Source organism: Triturus cristatus, chromosome 8 (genome assembly GCF_964204655.1).
Source record: "Triturus cristatus chromosome 8, aTriCri1.1, whole genome shotgun sequence".
Lineage (NCBI taxonomy): Eukaryota > Metazoa > Chordata > Amphibia > Caudata > Salamandridae > Triturus > Triturus cristatus.
Window position 1 is genome coordinate 1,621,836,708 of NC_140591.1, and position 13,692 is coordinate 1,621,850,399.

At 38.7% G+C, this 13,692-nt stretch overlaps 4 non-coding genes across 4 annotated transcripts; all 4 read right to left on the bottom strand.

Annotated features, from left to right (window-relative positions):
• Positions 1-247: 247 nt before the first annotated feature.
• TRNAT-AGU (transfer RNA threonine (anticodon AGU)) lies at positions 248-321 on the bottom strand. The gene has a single exon. It is a non-coding gene; the product is annotated as a tRNA-Thr (tRNA).
• Positions 322-1,775: 1,454 nt separating this feature from the next.
• TRNAT-CGU (transfer RNA threonine (anticodon CGU)) lies at positions 1,776-1,849 on the bottom strand. Its single transcript has one exon. It is a non-coding gene; the product is annotated as a tRNA-Thr (tRNA).
• A 1,456-nt stretch (positions 1,850-3,305) lies between these two features.
• Positions 3,306-3,379, bottom strand: TRNAT-AGU (transfer RNA threonine (anticodon AGU)). The gene has a single exon. It is a non-coding gene; the product is annotated as a tRNA-Thr (tRNA).
• A 434-nt stretch (positions 3,380-3,813) lies between these two features.
• Positions 3,814-3,886, bottom strand: TRNAT-CGU (transfer RNA threonine (anticodon CGU)). The gene has a single exon. It is a non-coding gene; the product is annotated as a tRNA-Thr (tRNA).
• Between the last annotated feature and the right edge of the window lie 9,806 nt (positions 3,887-13,692).

Genomic DNA, 13,692 nt, shown 5'->3' on the forward strand with positions numbered 1-13,692 from the left:
AAGTGTTTTACATATATTCATCAATATTGCTCAAATCTAGGGTTATATTTCATCTGCCTCTTGCTCATTGAAATACCTTTTTGATTTTGCAATCACAGTATTGTTACTATAATATTGAAAACACTTTCAGTTTTTATTAGATTTAAGATGATCTGTTCAACCGAAAGATAAATCAGACTTTTCTAATTTAATTGAATCGCAGGACGAATTAATGAAAATAGTTTTTTATTGAAGAATGAGGAAAGCAAGGCACTGCTGAGATTTGAACTCAGGATCTCCTGTTTACTAGACAGGCGCTTTAACCAGCTAAGCCACAGCACCCTCTTGAAAATGCTTTAAGGAACAGTTTGCCATATGGTGTTCAAGAGAATCCTGAGTTTTTCACTTTCATAATAATTTCTCAGTTCAGAAAACGCTCTACTCAACTACTTCAGATGAGGATACTGATCCTATTGATAAACACCTCATCGATATATTGCTTATCCTGTTCATAAATGTTTTAATTATGCCTTCTTTAAGAATGCATTACTTGATTTCAACTCTAGAATGATTTTTTATCTCTATTTTGCTCTTTGTCACTCTTTTTTCCCTTTTTCATTCAAAGCATTACTTTGAAAATCTTCACAATACCACGTTTTTTAGTTTTTCAATTTAAGATGACCCATTCTGATGTTCACAGAACAACACTTTTCTTTTTAAAATGTATTAAACATTTACGTGATGAAAATTATTTTTACATGTAAGGACCAATAATAAGGTGCTGCTGAGATTTGAAGTCAGGATTTCCTGTTTACGAGACAGGCGCTTTAACCACTTAGCCACTGCACCTACTTTAGTGAAACAGAAGAGATCATTAATTTAGTATTGGTGATCAAATTCTGTGCCTGTGTTAAAGTGTCTTAATATGTATTCTAATGTTAAACAAGCAAGGATTCCTAATCTGTAAACAAGAATAGCTATGTTGTATTAAAAAAGAACACATTTTAAACTCAATCCCATATTTTGAATAGTTTATAAATAAGTGTTTTACATATATTCATCAATATTGCTCAAATCTAGGGTCATATTTCATCTGCCTCTTGCTCATTGAAATACCTTTTTGATTTTTGCAATCACAGTATTGTTACTATAATATTGAAAACACTTTCAGTTTTTATTCGGTTTAAGATGATCTGTTCAACCGAAAGATAAATCAGACTTTTCTAATTTAATTGAATCGCAGGACGACTTAATGAAAATAATTTTTTATTTAAGAATGTGGAAAGCAAGGCACTGCTGAAATTTGAACTCAGGATCTCCTGTTTACTAGACAGGTGCTTTAACCAGCTAAGCCACAGCACCGTCTTGAAAATGCTTTAAGGAACAGTTTGCCATATGGTGTTCAAGAGAATCCTGAGTTTTTCTCTTTCATAATCATTTCTCAGTTCAGAAAACGCTCTACTCAACTACTTTAGACGAGGATACTGATCCTATTCATAAACACCTCATTGATATATTGCTTATCTTGTTCATAAATGTTTTAATCATGCCTTCTTTAAGAATGTATTACTTGAATTCAACTCTAGAATGATTTTTTATCTCTATTTTGCTCTTTGTCACTCTTTTTTCCCTTTTTCATTCAAAGCATTACTTTGAAAATCTTCACACTACCACGTTTTTTAGTTTTTCAATTTAAGATGACCCATTCTAATGTTCACAGAACAACACTTTTCTTTTTAAAATGTATTAAACATTTGCGTGATGAAAATTATTTTTACATGTAAGGACCAATAATAAGGTGCTGCTGAGATTTGAACTCAGGATTTCCTGTTTTACGAGACAGGCACTTTAACCACTTAGCCACAGCACCTACTTTAGTGATATAGAAGGGATCATTAATTTAGTATTGGTGATCAAATTCTGTGCCTGTGTTAAAGTGTCTTAATATGTATTCTAATGTTAAACAAGCAAGGATTCCTAATCTGTAAACAAGAATAGCTATGTTGTATTAAAAAAGAACACATTTTAAACTCAATCCCATATTTTGAATAGTTCATAAATAAGTGTTTTACATATATTCATCAATATTGCTCAAATCTAGGGTTATATTTCATCTGCCTCTTGCTCATTGAAATACCTTTTTGATTTTGCAATCACAGTATTGTTACTATAATATTGAAAACACTTTCAGTTTTTATTAGGTTTAAGATTATCTGTTCAACCGAAAGATAAATCAGACTTTTCTAATTTAATTGAATCGCAGGACGAATTAATGAAAATAATTTTTTATTTAAGAATGAGGAAAGCAAGGCACTGCTGAGATTTGAACTCATGATCTCCTGTTTACTAGACAGGCGCTTTAACCAGCTAAGCCACAGCACCTTTTGAAAATGCTTTAAGGAACAGTTTGCCATATGTTGTTCAAGAGAATCCTGAGTTTTTCACTTTCATAATCATTTCTCAGTTCAGAAAACGCTCTACTCAACTACTTTAGACGAGGATACTGATCCTATTCATAAACACCTCATTGATATATTGCTTATCTTGTTCATAAATGTTTTAATCATGCCTTCTTTAAGAATGCATTACTTGAATTCAACTCTAGAATGATTTTTTATCTCTATTTTGCTCTTTGTCACTCTTTTTTCCCTTTTTCATTCAAAGAAATACTTTGAAAATCTTCACAATACCACGTTTTTTTGTTTTTCAATTTAAGATGACCCTTTCTAATGTTCACAGAACAACACTTTTCTTTTTAAAATGTATTAAAGATTTGCGTGATGAAAATTATTTTTACATGTAAGGACCAATAATAAGGTGCTGCTGAGATTTGAACTCAGGATTTCCTGTTTACGAGAAAGGCACTTTAACCACTTAGCCACAGCACCTACTTTAGTGATATATAAGGGATCATTAATTTAGTATTGGTGATCTATTCTGTGCCTGTGTTAAAGTGTCTTAATATGTATTCTAATGTTAAACAAGCAAGGATTCCTAATCTGTAAACAAGAATAGCTATGTTGTATTAAAAAAGAACACATTTTAAACTCAATCCCATATTTTGAATAGTTTATAAATAAGTGTTTTACATATATTCATCAATATTGCTCAAATCTAGGGTCATATTTCATCTGACTCTTGCTCATTGAAATACCATTTTGATTTTTGCAATCACAGTATCGTTACTATAATATTGAAAACACTTTCAGTTTTTATTAGGTTTAGGATGATCTGTTCAACCGAAAGATAAATCAGACTTTTCTAATTTAATTGAATCGCAGGACGACTTAATGAAAATAATTTTTTATTTAAGAATGAGGAAAGCAAGGCACTGCTGAGATTTGAACTCAGGATCTCCTGTTTACTAGACAGGCGCTTTAACCAGCTAAGCCACAGCACCTTCTTGAAAATGCTTTAAGGAACAGTTTGCCATATGGTGTTCAAGAGAATCCTGAGTTTTTCACTTTCATAATCATTTCTCAGTTCAGAAAACTCTCTACTCAACTACTTTAGAAGAGGATACTGATCCTATTCATAAACACCTCATTGATATATTGCTTATCTTGTTCATAAATGTTTTAATCATGCCTTCTTTAAGAATGCATTACTTGAATTCAACTCTAGAATGATTTTTTATCTATATTTTGCTCTTTGTCACTCTTTTTTCCCTTTTTCATTCAAAGCATTACTTTGAAAATCTTCACAATACCACGTTTTTTAGTTTTTCAATTTAAGATGACCCATTCTAATGTTCACAGAACAACACTTTTCTTTTTAAAATGTATTAAACATTTGCGTGATGAAAATTATTTTTACATGTAAGGACCAATAATAAGGTGCTGCTGAGATTTGAACTCAGGGTTTCCTGTTTACGAGACAGGCACTTTAACCACTTAGCCACAGCACCTACTTTAGTGATATAGAAGGGATCATTAATTTAGTATTGGTGATCAAATTCTGTGCCTGTGTTAAAGTGTCTTCATATGTATTCTAATGTTAAACAAGCAAGGATTCCTATTCTGTAAAAATAATAGCTATTTTGTATTGCAAAAGAACACATTTTAAACTCAATCCCATATTTTGAATAGTTCATAAATAAGTGTTTTACATATATTCATCAATATTGCTCAAATCTAGGGTCATATTTCATCTGCCTCTTGCTCATTGAAATACCTTTTTGATTTTGCAATCACAGTATTGTTACTGTAATATTGAAAACACTTTCAGTTTTTATTAGGTTTAAGATGATCTGTTCAACCGAAAGATAAATCAGACTTTTCTAATTTAATTTAATCGCAGGACGAATTAATGAAAATAGTTTTTTATTTAAGAATGAGGAAAGCAAGGCACTGCTGCGATTTGAACTCAGGATCTCCTGTTTACTAGACAGGCGCTTTAACCAGCTAAGCCACAGCACCCTCTTGAAAATGCTTTAAGGAACAGTTTGCCATATGGTGTTCAAGAGAATCCTGAGTTTTTCACTTTCATAAACATTTCTCAGTTCAGAAAACACTCTACTCAACTACTTTAGACGAGGATACTGATCCTATTCATAAACACCTCATTGAGATATTGCTTATATTGTTCATAAATGTTTTAATCATGCCTACTTTAAGAATTTATTACTTGAATTCAACTCTAGAATGATTTTTTATCTCTATTTTGCTCTTTGTCACTCTTTTTTCCCTTTTTCATTCAAAGAATTACTTTGAAAATCTTCACAATACCACGTTTTTTTGTTTTTCAATTTAAGATGACCCTTTCTAATGTTCACAGAACAACACTTTTCTTTTTAAAATGTATTAAACATTTGCGTGATGAAAATTATTTTTACATGTAAGGACCAATAATAAGGTGCTGCTGAGATTTGAACTCAGGATTTCCTGTTTACGAGAAAGGCACTTTAACCACTTAGCCACAGCACCTACTTTAGTGATATATAAGGGATTATTAATTTAGTATTGGTGATCTATTCTGTGCCTGTGTTAAAGTGTCTTAATATGTATTCTAATGTTAAACAAGCAAGGATTCCTAATCTGTAAACAAGAATAGCTATGTTGTATTAAAAAAGAACACATTTTAAACTCAATCCCATATTGTGGTAAATAAAATTCCTTTACCGGGACTTAATTTGATACGGAAACATAATAAAACAGCTCAGTAAATAAGAGGCAGAATCCGTGGTATTAGAGGTTCGGAATGGGCTTTATTCCAATGATCGATTATAATCGGTTGCTCCAAGTTCCATCACCACGGAGGTTCAGGAAGTGAAGTACATACTTTATTGACAAGAAATGACTTTTATAGTACATACATTATAATGAAGCGAATGCAGTAGGCGTAACAATTGATAAGGAAAATGACGATTCATATGCGTAACCGAAAATGGGTGTAATAAGGAGTAAAAAGGAACATAATTGGTTATGATGTCATATATAGGTGGATCTATAAGATAATACTTGGCATAGATGCGCGCGCAGCAGCATGACGTGTGATTGACGTGCAACTAGGGGGTGAAGGGGACTTGACATTTAGCTCTACATGTGGAGACGAAAAGTCTGGGGGGTCAAGTCAACCTAATCCCAAATCATATCTAACATCCTATGTTTAAAGAACTATGTTATCCACAAAAGAAGGACTCTCGGACAGAATCTATTCTATACTGACTGTGCGTGCGTGTACAAGCGTCTAAGTGTCTACACTAAATGCGAGGGGGTAGGAATATTCCATGGTAACAGGGCTATGAATTACTTGCATAAAGACAGAGAAGCCGGGCCTTTTGCTCGGTAGCTAGAAGAATGTTTACTTAAACTACTAGGCAGGAATGCATCGGCTGAGGGGGAAGCAGATAATTCGAAGGTGAAATACAGTTCTTGGTAGAGAATAGGCTGATGTTAGGCTTCGTGAGCCGCGCAGAGAATGAGACAAAGTTCATGGTCACAGATGCAGGCTCAGACTGGAGCTTTCAGAGGCAGAAGGCAAGAAGAGTTTTGATGACAGAATCAGGGCCTACTTGCCTGGACTGTAAAATGGCATAAGTGAACCATATAAAGCCGGTGGCCTTTCGTACTTAGGAATGGAATATCCGGCCTATTCATGGCGGATCTGACAGAGGACATGTTAACGGTGGACGCACATGTATTTGCGTCTTCATAACTGGAACTGGAGGGAATATACATGTACTTGTAACATGCACATAGAACCGTTGGGGTCCAAGATAGGGGACATAATTGACCAGAAAAATCCATATTTCCACATTCCCTCCTTGTCCCCTACTTGCCCGTCAAGAGATATCAATCTTCATTAATCCATTGATCTGTTCGTATAGCATCATTTGTTCTTCTTTCTTCTTCCGTGACGAATGAGATCTTGGTGGTGGAATACACGATGTGGCACACAGGCCACAGATCGCTGGTCCACATTGTAAACATAGACAGCAACTGAATAGTATGAGAAGGCCAATACCTAGGAAAGATAGGACCTTCCATCCAAAGGTAGATAATACACTCCAAAACCAACCGGACCAAGTCCAGGTGCCTGGGTTCTGGTGTATCTGGCTTACAATCTTATGAAGGCGAGTTATAGCTTTATATACAGATGGCGAATTTTCTGGTATGAATACGCAGCAGCTTGATCCGATGACCCTACAAGCTCCGCCCCTATCAGCCAAGATGACGTCAAGGACAAGACGATTTTGAAGCACAACAATCCGCATAGCAGACTGCTCTTATGTTAAATTGCCTAAGGCGGATATAGTTTCATTCACCACTGCTTCAAGGGTTCTAGTTAATCTACGTATCAGCTTACTATTGGTAACAGTACCTATATAGGGAAAAATGCCTTTATTGAAATCTGTGTATTTTTCCCATGCTGTTTCAGTGTAATCGACAATTGGGAGATCTCTCCGCTCTCTGTTGTGTACTAAATGAATATTTCTATAATAATCAGGAGGAGCTAGGAAAACAGGTGGCAAAAGGAATGCAATGTAGCAGGTACCATCCCAATCTAGAGGTAGACGCATATATGCAGTCTGACCACATATAAAGTAGGAGTGGCGAGAAGCTCTAAATGAAGATTTGCCTTGATCACTGAATTCTACTGTAGTAGTGCATTTACTATGGCCCATATGTATCGAACCAACTTTTCTTACACACAATTCACCTTTCGCTGGGAATACTGACATGGTGGGTAAAACTAGTTCAACTTCGGATTCGACATTTAGGATCATGAGATTAGGTGTAAAGTTACCTAATCCATATACTTCATTTTCTAGATCAGTTCCTGTTCCTTTGGGGCGACCCTCCTTGTCAGGGTAACAGACTTTGAATAAAACTAGGTTCAGATTTCCCCATACCCAATGGTCTTGATAAACTGCTGTGTCTGAGTCTATGGAATTGATTAAACTAAACCATGCTCCACAGGAGCCATTATGTGTAAACGGATGTGGAAAGAAAGGCAGGACTCCTTCATAATTCTGATAGGGAGGGAGTCGGCCACACACCCAACAATTAGTTGCATTACTAGTCTGATGGGAATGATGTAACATACTAATGAAAGTGTTATTGCGCAGCGCAAGTCTATAAGACAATTCATGCGGGGGTAAGTCACTAAAAGAATGTTCAGCAGTAACATTGTAAACGTTTCTGGCAATAGGGTAATATATGTGCAACAATATACTTGCAGTAATTATTAAAAGACTTAAGAAAAACAAGATTAATAATGTCACTATGCAATGGCTACGCAGTGATTTACAATACGCCTGTCGTTTCATCATTTTTCGCGACTGTCCATGATTCAGGTCTAGGCGATACATGTCGGAGACAGATTCAACCGCTTCACCTAGGAGAGGACTTAAACAATCAAATCGTCCGACGGCCTAGGCCTTAATTTTAGTCTATAAAGTTCTTTACCGTCGGCCTCAGCCAGAGGTAGTTTTGAGTCAATTGGTGAGGACACACGAGGTGGGCTGTTTACATCTGAAGGAAGTCCATGGAATTTCTTGATATGACTTGAATGAATCCATCCTTTCTTGCCCTCGATCTTCACGGCTGTCCTTGTGGTCAGCAAGACCAACTTGGGTGTCTTCCACCTGGGCTCCAGCTGAGTCTTTCGGTCGAAATTCCTCACAAGGACGAGGTCCCCCGGAATTACGTCATGGGGTTTCACCTCAGTATTGTCGGGAAAGGCTGCAGCCACCTGTGAACGACAAGATTGTAGTGCAGACATCAAGGAAGCCAAGTAATCTGTCAGCATATTACAGTCAATATCAGTTATTTTGCGTGGTATAGGCGTCCCCCACATATTTGGTGGTCTGCCGAAGATCACCTCATACGGGGATAGCCCTGTTCGAGAGTGTGCTACCATTCTCATGTAAAAGAGTGCAACTGGTAACGCTACTACCCAGTCGACACCTTTCTCTCTGCATATTTTGGACAATCTGATTTTCAGTATCTGATTATGTCTTTCTACGAGACCTGCTGCTTCGGGGTGTCGGACACAGTGAAATTTCCACTGATAACCTATCAGAAGTGAAACATGTTTCATTAGTTCGGATGAGAACGGCTGGCCGTTATCTGAGTGAACAACACGTGGTAAACCGTATCGTGGGAAGAATTCTCGAACTAACTGTTTGGCAGTAGTCGGGGCACTGTAATCTGAAACCGGGTATGCCTCCGTCCAGCGGGACAGAGCGCAGACAACTACGAGAACATATTTGAATCCTCGACATCGTTCCATCTGGATATAATCCATCTGGAGGACTTCAAAAGGGTGATTAGGAGGATGAAATCCACCTTGTTCTACGGGAACACTTTTTCCTGGGTTGAACTGGCAACAGATCATACAGGTACGGACCTTTTGTTTGGCTGCTGCTCGTAAATGTTTATTGAACCAAATGTGTTGAATGCTGTCTAGCATAGCTTTTTCTCCTAGATGTGCTGGACTATGTATAGTGTTAACTATAACTTGGACCATTGAATCAGGAAGGAACCACACAGACTTTTCCTTCATCATCCATCCTTGGTCCGTTTGGATCCCTCCTAATTCAGTCCATTTCTTTATTTCGTCTGGTGTAGCATGTGTCTGTATGTCAATTACGTCAAGGGTAGGATCTTTAACTGTCATACAATGTGTCGGCATCGGGACTATTGTCTTTGTCATGTCGGAGGTTTGAGTTTGAGCAGTCTGTTTAGCTGTTCTGTCGGCTAGATCATTGCCTTGAGAAATGATATCAGTAATCTTCGTATGAGCCTTACATTTCATAATTGATATTGCAGTGGGTAGATGTATTGCATCTAATAAGGCATGAATGAGGGGTCCGTGCTGAATGTGGGCACCGTGGGAAGTTAAATAACCTCTCTCTCGCCACAGCACGCCGAAGTCATGTACAACTCCGAATGCATAACGTGAATCAGTGTATATGTTGACTTTTTTATTTGTGGCTTGAATACAGGCTTGTGTCAGAGCGATGAGCTCTGCGGCTTGAGCTGACAAAGTATTTATACGATTTGTTTCAATGACTTCAGTATCTGTTGTGACTGCGTAAGCAGCCACTAACTCTCCTGTATTTGTTCTCATACATGAACCATCCACATACAATGTCAGGTCTGGGTCTGACAATGGGACATCGGTTAAGTCTTGTCTAGGTTTCGTCGTTATTGTAATAACTTCAATACAGTCATGGGCTAGTGGGTCTGTTCCGGTTACCGGCAAAAGTGTGGCAGGATTCAATGTGTTACAGCGTCTGATTTCTATATGTGGCTGAAACAATGTAAGTTCGTACCCTGTAAGTCGCGCTATAGTCAAGTGTTGTGTTTGCGTTCTATTTACAAGAACCTCTACTGCATGTGGTACTTGAACTGTCAATGGATGTCCTAACACTATGGCATCGCTTTGTCTGATTGCTAAAGCTGTCGCTGCCACTGATTTTAGGCATGCAGGCAAAGCCTGAGCTACGGGATCTAATGTACTAGAAAAATAAGCACATGGTTTGTGTGCTCCTGCTTGTTCCTGTGTGAGTACTGACAAGGCCGTACCTTCGCGTTCTGTAACAAAGAGTGTGAACTGTTTTCTGTAACATGGCGTAGCTAAAACAGGTGCTTGACATAAAGCTTTCTTTAGGCTTTCAAAAGCTTGCGTGTGTTCCTGAGTCCAAGGGAGAACAGTCGATGTGGCTGCCTCCTGTGTTGTCAACTGAATGAGTGGTTTTGCTAGAAATGCATACTGAGGGATCCACTGCCTGCAATATGAAGTGAGGCCTATGAAAGCCCGCACCTCCTTTTGTGTCTTGGGTATTGGCATGTTAGCTATTAACTGAATGCGGTCGGGTGTAAGCTGCCTTCCCTCCTTGGACAGCGAGTGTCCAAGATAAACAACTCGCTGGACACAGAATTGCAGCTTAGAAGGGGACACCTTGTGCCCCTTTTCGGCTAGAAATTGTAAAACTGTCAGTGATGCTTTTTCACATTCCGGTTCGCTTCTCGCGGTGATCAGCAGATCATCGACGTATTGAAGCAAGGCAGTGTTAACTGGCATGTGGATACTGTCGAGTTCTCGTTTCAGTGCTTGGCTATAGATGCTGGGGCTTTCTGTAAATCCTTGAGGTGCGCGTGAGAATTTAAAGCTACGTCCATTTAAACTAAATCCGAACAAATATTGGCTTTCCGGATCTATTGGGACGCTGAAAAAGGCATTCTTGAGATCGATTACAGTAAAGAATGTCGCTTCGGAATCAATAGCTGTCAGTAATGACGAGATATCTGGGACCACAGGAAATTGTGGCACAATGCATTTGTTTAATTCGCGCAGATCAATAACCAATCGATATACTGGCGGGGCCTTTGGATCTGTTCGTTTAAGAATCGGAATTATCGGTGAATTACATACATTGGAGTCTGTTTCTACAACTACTCCTTGGGTAATGAGCTCGTCAATGATTTGTAGTAAAGCCACTACAGCATCTGGTGGTAACTTGTATTGTCGCATTCGTGGTAGCACCACTCCTGCCTTTAATGTGACTCGATATGGTGTAATATTCATGCATCCAACATCAGTAGGGCCTTGTGCCCATAGACGTGTTGGTAAAGTCTGTAGTCGGGGATCCATGTCTCTAGACACATAATGACCTTTAAAATCACGTAAAAACAATCTTACTCCTTCCGGAGAACAACATATTATAGCTCCTAGAGCTTTCAGTGTCTTTATTCCTAACAGATTTTCTGGACATGATTTAGTAAGCAATAAATCTGTAGTTCGGGTCAGAGGTCCTATCGTAAGTGGAAGAGGCTGTGACACTTCATTAACAATAGGTTTTCCTGAAAAACCAAGGGAAATATTCTGTGAGCCTGAGAGGGGTGCCCCTGGAACTTCACTACGTTTTATGGTTGTTCGACTTGCCCCTGTATCGAGTAAAAATTTTCTGTCTTGGCCTAATAATTCACTATGTACATAAGGTCCTTCTTGATCTACCGGGATCTCGATAAGGGGTAAGTCAACTTCCCTCTCTAGGCTTGTTCATGCGTATCGTTGATAATCAGGATAGTCGTACTGTGCGGTCTGGTACAGTTGTCGTGTCGTGGTTTGTGTGGCAGCAACAGGCAACGCTGGTGCAGCTGGCACAAACTGTATAGACTGTGGTGGAGCTGGCATGGCCTGTGCATGCTGCGGAGCTCCTTGTTCATTCTGATCCTGTCTAGGTGGCCGTGGTCTTTCTTGTGTTTTACCTATGCTGATATTATGTTTCAAAACTGGACAATCGTGTACGTAATGACCTGGCTTTTTACAATAATTGCATGTCCCTTTTACAGGTCCGGCTGAATCACCAGAATGTGTCATACCTTTTTTATGTCCTTCAGCTGGGACTGTCTGAGAAACTAACATTTTCATTTTCGTGTCTTTCATGCGTCTGTGTTCATGTTCTTGTTCCTCTCTAATTCTATTGTGATGGTACTGTAACATTTGTAACATTTGTGATGGAGTGTTACCTTGCCAGGTACTCTCGAATTTTAATACTCTATTCTTTACTTGGGGCAGGGCATTTTCTACTAATTTTGTTACGAACAGATGTGGGTATGATTCGCTACTTGCTTTTAGGCCACTATTTATACCAAAACATTTTTCAAATCGGGCATAGTAATCACTAGTGTCTTCATCTTGCTTCTGCTTACAGGCTGAAATTGTACCCCAATCTTCCTTTTTCGTAGTTAATAAACGTGGCAGTACCTGTACTAGTAAACCTGGTAGTGCTTTAGTTTTATCCCCAAGTCCTGCTCCTGCAGTTCGGGCCTTTTCTTCTGCTTCTAATGCTGACCATTCTATCTTTTGGTCTCCCACCTCCCACTCTTTTTCCTTGAGTTTTTCATAAATGCCAGCAGGCATCAATACCTTTAATATTGTCATAATGTCGGGATAGGTATACTCTCCCATGAGTAACATGTCTTTAATTTCTCGGTGAAAACCCGCTGGGTCTTTGTCATGACTGGGTACCACTTTCTTCATTTCTAACAATTCTATTTTTGATATGGGCGTATATACAAATACGCGCTTAAACTCGTTGTCCTCGCCCTTTATTGGGTGCACTTCTCGTAAGGGATTCTGTCTATCCATGTAATACGTGGTTCTTTCCTTGATGGGCAATGAGACACGGTCTGAACATACAAAAAGAATGTACTGCTTTCTTGATTCTAGAATTTCTTTAATTAATTTAGTACCTGAACCTCTCCATCTATTCATGAGCAATTCAGTCAATATGTCAGGCAAGGGACCAGGGTCCGAATGCTGACTCTGATATAGTATAATGAGTTGTTGAATCATATAAATCCCAGCTAACCGCTGTTCATCTGGGGTGAGATTCAAAAATGTGCGTGCTACTGTATCATCACTATATTTTCCGGGACTGTCCACCCAATGGACAGCTGCCCTAGCTAAATCTTGTTCATCCATAGAATCGAGGAAATGATAACCCCTTCGTTCTCGGAGTAGTTTGTCGGCGGCTTGGAACGAATGCTCGTTAGACCTGATGTTAATTATAGGTATTTGGAAATTCCTATTATTATCTGGACATATCAGACGTATGGGGTTAATAGGACATTTATTACTATTACAAGATCTTCCTCTACCTACATAGGCTATGGTGTCTGACTGTCCTGCGGGCAGTCCAGACCCTTCCTCCTCGTTTTGTTCGAACTCGTCTACCGCTAATCTTTCTTCGTGTAAGCGTTCTATTTCTTTACGGATCTTTCGGCACATGGCTATTATACAATTTTGTTTATCATGTCTACCTTCTGATATATTCTGGCTCCATCTGGTAAGAATTTGCATTGCTTCCGGGTTTACCCCCGGTCGGTCTTCATTTCTGATCACACAATTTATGAGGAAACGTAACAGTTCCCCCTGTATCTCCACTTTCTGGTATTCCATAGCTCTGTTAATACATTCTGGATCTCGCCCTGTTTGGACAAAATGGTATATTTTATCTAGATGCGCAGTCATTCCTGGTAACTTCCCTAAGTACACTGCGGCTCGTCTGATACGCAAGGATGCCAGGATCATTTCGTCCTCTTTGCCGGGCACAGGGTCATGTCTGCAATCTATAAGAAGTTCCTTAAGCGTACGGGCATTTATGAGTTTGGGGGTACGTGAATGGGCTGACTCTTGAAAAGCAAGTTTATTTATTCTGGGTGGCGTAGAAAAAATGTTACTAGCACCTCCCGTAGC